Raw genomic sequence first — 7,150 nt, forward strand, 5'->3', positions numbered from 1 at the left:
AACCTTCTTGACCATATTTCCGCATGCAATTCTCTACTGAAACATAATGAAATACTCCGTTTTTAAATCAAATTGTGAAGGGCGATAAAAAGTGGATATTGTACGACAATGGGAATGGAAGAGATCATGCGGCAAGCAAAATGAACCATGACCAACCACACCAAAGGCCAGTCTTCATCCAAAGAAGTTGATGTTGTGTATATGATGGGATTGGAAGGGACTCCGCTATTATGAGCTACTTCCGGAAAACCAAACAATTAATTCCAACAAGTACTGCTTCCAATTAGACCAACTGAAAGTTGTACTTAACGAAAAGCGTCCAGAAATAGTCAACAGGAAACGCACAATCTTCCATCAGGATAATGTAAGACCGCATGTTTCTTTGATGACCAGGCAAAAACTGTTCCAGCTTGGCTGGGAAGTGCTGATTCATCCACTGTATTCACCAGACATTGCATCCTTGGATCTCCATTTATTTCAGTCTTCACAAAATTCTTTTAATGGAAAAAATTTCAATTCCCTGGAAGTCTATAAAAGGCACCTGGAACAGTTCTTTTCTCAAAAAGATAAAAAGTTTTGGGAAGATGGAATTATGAAGTTGCCTGAAAAATGGCAGAAGGTAGTGGAACAAAAGGGTGAATACATTGTTCAATAAGGTCTTGGTGGTAATAAAAAATGTCTTTTATTTTTACTTAAAAAAACCAAAGGCACTTTTTGGCCCACCCAATAATAATTCTCCAGTTCCTGGATTGCCCACTTTGGGAGGGGGGATGGATTTGATTATATCATGAGTGTTCCCCTCCACAACGGTCTCATTGTGGTTTCTTCTTTATGCCTTTGGATGTAGAATATCTTTTTTGGTAGGTTCCATTTTTTTTTTTATCATTGACTGTTCAGCAGTTAGTTGTGTTTTTGGTGTGCTTGTAAAAGGAAGTGAGCTCAAGGTCCTTCTACTTCACCATCTAGTCTCCGATCTCTGCTTGTAAACTTTTAGATGATAGCCATTCTGATCAATGTGAGGTGATATCACATTGTTGTTTTGCATTTCTCTAATAAATAGTGATATGGAGCATCTTTTCATGTGCTTATTAGCCATCTGTATGTCTTCTTTGGAAAAATGTCTATTCAGGTCTTCTGCCCATTTATTGATTGAGTTGTTTGGCTTTTTTTTTTTTTTGATATTGAGTTGTATGAGCTGTTTATACATTTCATATATTAACCCCTTGTCAGGCATATCACTTGTAAATAGTTTCTCCCATTCTGTAGGTGTTGTTTTTTCATTTTGTTGATGGTTTCCTTTGCTGTACAAACGTTTTTAAGTTTAATTAAGTCCCACTTGCTTTTTCTTTTTTCTTTTCTTTTGTTTCCACTGCCTAAGGAGACAGATCCAAAAAAAAGATTGCTACAATTTATGTCAAAGCGTGTTCTGCCTATGTTCTCTTCTAGGAGTTTTGTGGTTTCTGGTCTTATGGTTAAGTCTTTAATTCATCTTGAGTTTATTTTTTTGTATGGTGTGGGGAAATGTTCTAATCTCACTTTTTCACATGTAGCTGTCCAGTTTTCCCAGCACGAGATTTTGAAGAGACTGTTTTCCCTCCATTGTATATTCTTGCCTCCTTTGTCATAGATTAATTAATCATAGGCATGTGGGTTTATTTCTGTTCTCTCTATTCTGTTCCATCGATCTAGGTGTCTTTTTTTTTTATTGTGGTAGTACCATGCTAATTTGATTGTAACTTTGTAGTATATTTTGATGTCTGGGAGGGTGATATCTCCAGTTTTATTCTTTTTTCTCAAGACTGCTTTGGCAAATCAGGATCTTTTGTGGTTCCATATGAATTTTAGGATGATTTGTTCTAGTTTTGTGAAAAATGTTATTGTTTTTTAAAATAGAATTGCATTAAATCTGTAATTTGCTTTGGATAGTACGGAAATTTTAACAATATTCTTCCAAGCCAAGAGCACAGGGTATCTTTCCATTTCTTTGTATCATCTTCAATTTCCTTTGCCAGTATTTTATAGTTTTCAGAGTAGAGGTCTTTCACCTACCTGGTTAAGTTTATTTCTAGGTATTTTATTCATTTTGATGCAGTTTTAAATGGGATGTGTTTTTTTTACTTTCTCTTTCTGATAGTTCATTATTAGTGTATAGAAAAGCAACAGATTTCTCTATATTCGTCTTGTATCCTGCAACTTTACTGAATTCATTTCTTAGTTCTAATAGTTTTGGGGTGGAGACTTAAGTGTTTTCTATATAAAATATCATGTCATATGCCAAAAGTGACAGTTTTACTACTTCCATTCTATTTTGGATGACTTATTTGTTTTTCTTGCCTGATAGTTGTGGTAGGACTTCCAATACTATGGTAAACAGATATATGTTAAACAGACATGGCAAGACTGGGCATTCTTGTCTTGTCTTCCAATACTATGGTAAACAGATATATGTTAAACAGACATGGCAAGACTGGTTCCTAATTTTAGAGGAAAGACTTTCAGTTTTTCACTGTTCAGTATGATGTTAGCTGTTGGTTTGTCATAAATGGCCTTTAGTCTATTGAGATATGTTCCCTCTATACCCACTTTGACGGGAGCTTTGATCATAAATGGGTGCTGAATTTTGTCAAATGCTGTTTCTTCATCTGTTGAGATGATCATGTGATTTTTAAATTTTATTTTATATTTTTTAATTAAAAACTTTTTTTGTACAGAAATTTTAAATGTTACTTTTCATTTACAGTTATCAAAAAATATTTGTTACAGTCCCTGTTTTGTACAGTACATCCTTGAGCCTATCTTACACCCAATAATTTGTACCTCCTACTCCCACATTCCTATATTGCCACCCCAGCCTTCACACTGGTAACTACTAGTTTGTTCTCTACATGTGTGAATCTGCTTCTTTTTTGTTATATTCACTAGTTTGTTCTACTTCTTAGATTCCACATATAGGTGATATCATACAGCATTTGTCTTTCTTTATCTGACGTATTTCACTTAGCATAAGGCCCTCCAAGTTAGTATTTTCATCATATATTTAGGTGTTCCTGTGTTGGGTGAATTTGTGTTAACAAGTGTAATATCCTCTTTTGTATTGATCTCTTTATCATTATATAATACTCTTCTTTGTCTTTTGTTATAGCTTTTCTTTTAATGACTATTTTGACGTGAGTATTGCTATTCCCACTTTCTTGTCATTTCCATTTGCATGGAATATCTTTTCCATACCCTCACTTTCAGTGTGCATCTTTAGCTCTGAAGTGAATCTCTTGTAGGCAGTGTATAGATTTCCATACCCTCACTTTCAGTGTGCATCTTTAGCTCTGAAGTGAATCTCTTGTTTGTTTGTTTTTCATTTTGTTTTGTTTTATCCAATCACCTTATGTCTTTTGATTGTAGTTTTTAGTCCATTGACATTTAAGGTAATTATTGATAATTATGTACTTATTGTCATGTTATTACTTGTTTTCCAGTTGTTTTTGTAGTTCTTCTCTGTTCATTTTTTCTTCATTTTGTTTCTTCTCTTGTGGTTTGATGATTTTCTTTAGTTGTGTGCTTCTGTTCCTTTCTTTCCAGTTTTTGTGTATGTGTTGTAGGTTTTTGATTTGTGGTTACCATGGGGTTCATATATTTTGATCTATAACTATATCTGTTTGTTTTAAACTGGTAGTCAAGTTCAAGTACATTCTAAAGATCTACAGTTTTTAGTCCCCACCACCTCATAGTGTGTTTTTGATGTTACATTTTACATCTTCATGTTTATTCATTAATTGTTTATTGTAATTACAATTGTTTTACAATTTTTTGTTTTACTCTTCATACTGGCTTATTTAAGTGGTTGATCCTCAGTCCTTACTATATATTTGCTCTCCTAGTTGGATTTTCCCTTTTCTATAAATTCTTCTTTTTCACTTACAGAAGACCCCTTAATATGTCTTTTAGGGTAGGTTTAGTGTTGATGAACCCTTTTAATTTTTGCTTGTCTGAGAAGTCCTTTATCTCTCCTTCTATTCTAAATGATAATCTTGCTGTGTAGGGTATCCTACATTTCAGGTTTTTCCCTTTTAGCACTTTGAATATATCATATTACTCCCTTCTGGCCTGCAATGTTTCTACAGAGAAATGGGCTGATAGCTTATGGGAATTCCCTTGTATAAGACTCCGTTTTTCTCTTGTCACCTTTAGAATAATCTTTTTAACTTTTGCCATTTTAATTATGATATATCTTGGTGTGGGTCTGTTTGGGGGACATAATGTTTTGGATCCTCTGTGCTTCCTATACCCAGATATTTGTTTTTCAAATACATTTTAGATCCCTCCCCCCTTCTCAATCTGGGACCTCTACAATGCCGATATTTGTACACTTAATATTATCCCATAGATCTCTTAACTTTCTTCCATTAAAAGAATTTTTTTTTGCTGTTCTGTTTGGATGATTTCCATTATTCTAACTTCCAGATCACTTATGTGTTCTTTTGCATCACTTAGTCTGCTATTCATTCCTTCTAGGGTGTTTTTTTTACTTTAATTAAAATTTTTTTAATTGAAGTATAGTTGACTTGCAGTATTAGTTTCAGGTGTACAACACAGTGATTCAATATTTTTGTACATTACACACAAAGTTATTATAAAACATTGACTGTATTCCCTATGATGTACATTACATCCCTGGGACTTATTTATTTTATAACTGCTAGTTTGTACCTCTTAATTCCCTTCACCCTTCTCCCTCTGGCAGCCACTACGTTGTTCTCTTTACCTGTGAGTCTGTTTCTGCTTTGTTATATTTTTTCGTTTGTTTTGTTTTATAGGTTTCACATATAAGTGAGAACATACAGTATTTGTCTTTCTCTGACTTAACTTCACTTAGCATAATACCATCCAGGTCCATCCATGTTATTGCAAATGGCAAGATTTCATTCTTTTTCTATGGCTGACTAATATTCCAGTGTGTATGTGTGTATGTGTGTGTGTTTATCTGTATCCATTCATCGTTGGTGGGCACTTAGGTTGTTTCTATATCTTGGCTATTGTAAATAATGCTGCTATGAATATCGGGGTCCATATATATCTTCATTTTCTTCAGATAAATACCCAGGGGGTGGAATTTCAGGACTCTATGGTAGTTCAATTGTTAATTTTTTGAGTAACCTCCATATTGTTTTCCATAGTGGCTGCACCAGTTTACATTCTCATGAACAGTGCACGAGAGCCCCCTTTTCTTCACATCCTTGCCAACACTTATTTCTTCTCCTTTTGATCATGGCCATTCAGACAGGTGTGAGGTGATATCTCATTGTGGTTTTGATTTGCATTTCTCTGATGGTTAATGATGTTGAGCATTTTTTCTATGCCTTTTGGCCATCTGTATGTCTTCTTTGAAAAATGCCTATTTGGGGCCTCTGCCCATTTCTTTCTTTCTTTCTTTGTTTTTTATTGAAGTATAGTTGATTTACAATGTTGTGCTAATTTCTGCCGTACAGCAAAGTGACTTAGTTTTACACATATATATTGGTACATTCTTTTCTTATATTCTTTTCTATTATGGTTTATCCCAGGAGATTGGATATACTTGCCTGTGCTATATAGTAGGACCTTGTTGTTTATCCATTCTAAATGCAATAATTTCTATCTACTAACCCCAAACTCCCAGTACATCCATCTCCCTCCTCTCCTCCCCTTGGCAACCACAAGTCTGTTCCCTATACCTGTGAGTCTGTTTCTGTTTTGTAGATAGGTTCATTTGTGCCATGTTTTAGTTAGATTCCACATATAAGTGATATCCTATGGTATTTGTCTTTCTCTTTCTGACTTACTTCACTTAGTATGATAATCTCTGGGTCCATTTATGTTGCTGCAAATGGCATTGTTTTATTCTTTTTTATGACTGAGTAGTATCCCATTGTATATATGTACCACATCTTCTTTATCCATTCATCTGTCAATGGGCATTTAGATTGTTTCCATATCTTGGCTATTGTGAATAGTGTTACTATGAACATGGGGGGGTGCATGTATCTTTTTGAATTAGAGTTTTGTCCATGTATACGCCAGGAGTGGGATTGCTGGATCATATGGTAGTTCTACTTTTAGTTTTCTGACAAACCTCAATACTGTTTTCCATAGTGGCTAAATCAACTTACATTCCCACCAAGAGTGTAGGAAGGTTCCCATTTCTCCACACCCTCTCCAGCATTTGTTATTTGTAAACTTTTTAATGATGGCCATTCGGACCCATGTGAGGTGGTACCTCATTGTAGTTTTGATTTGCATTTCTCTAATAATTAGTGATGTTGAGCATCTTTTCATGTGCCTGCTGGCCATCTGTATGTCTTCTTTCGAGAAATGTCTATTAAGTTCTTCTGCCCATTTTTTTGTTGTTTTTTTTTTTGTTTTTTTATTGTTGAGTTGTATGTGCTGTTTTATGTTTTAGAGATTAAGCCCTTGTTGGTCGCATCATTTGCAAATATTTTCTCCCAGTCTGTACTTTGCCTTTTCATTTTGTTTATGGTTTCCTTTGCTGTACAGAAGCTTGTAAGTTTGATTAGATTCCATTTGTTTATTTCTGCTTTTATTTCCCCTGCCTTGGGAGACTGACCTAAGAAAACATTGGTATGATTTATGTCAGAAAATGTTTTGCCTATGCTCTTTTGTAAGTTTTACAGTATCATGTCTTATGTTTAAGTCTTTAAGCAATTTTAACTTTATTTTTTGTGCATTGTGTCAGGGTGTGTTCTAACTTCATTGATTTATATGCAGCTGTCCAACTTTCCCAGCACCACTTGCTGAACAGACTGTCTTATTCCCATTTTATATTCTTGCCTCCGTTGTCGAAGATTAATTGACTGTAGGTGTGTGGGTTTATTTCTGGGCTTTCTATTCTGTTCCATTAATCCATATGTCTGCTTTTGTACCAATTCCATACTGTTTTGATTACTGTAGCTTTGTAGTATTTTCTGAGGTCTTGGGAGAGTCATGCCTCCTGCTTTGTCTTTTTCCTCAGGTTGCCTTGGCAATTCTGGATCTTTTATGGTTCCTTATAAATTTTTGGATTATTTGTTCTAGTTCTGTGAAAAATATCATGGGTAATTTGATAGGGATCATATTAAATCTGTACATTGCTTTGCGTAGTATTGCAATTTTAACAGTA

This window comes from Globicephala melas, chromosome 10 (assembly GCF_963455315.2).
Source record: "Globicephala melas chromosome 10, mGloMel1.2, whole genome shotgun sequence".
NCBI classification, from domain to species: domain Eukaryota; kingdom Metazoa; phylum Chordata; class Mammalia; order Artiodactyla; family Delphinidae; genus Globicephala; species Globicephala melas.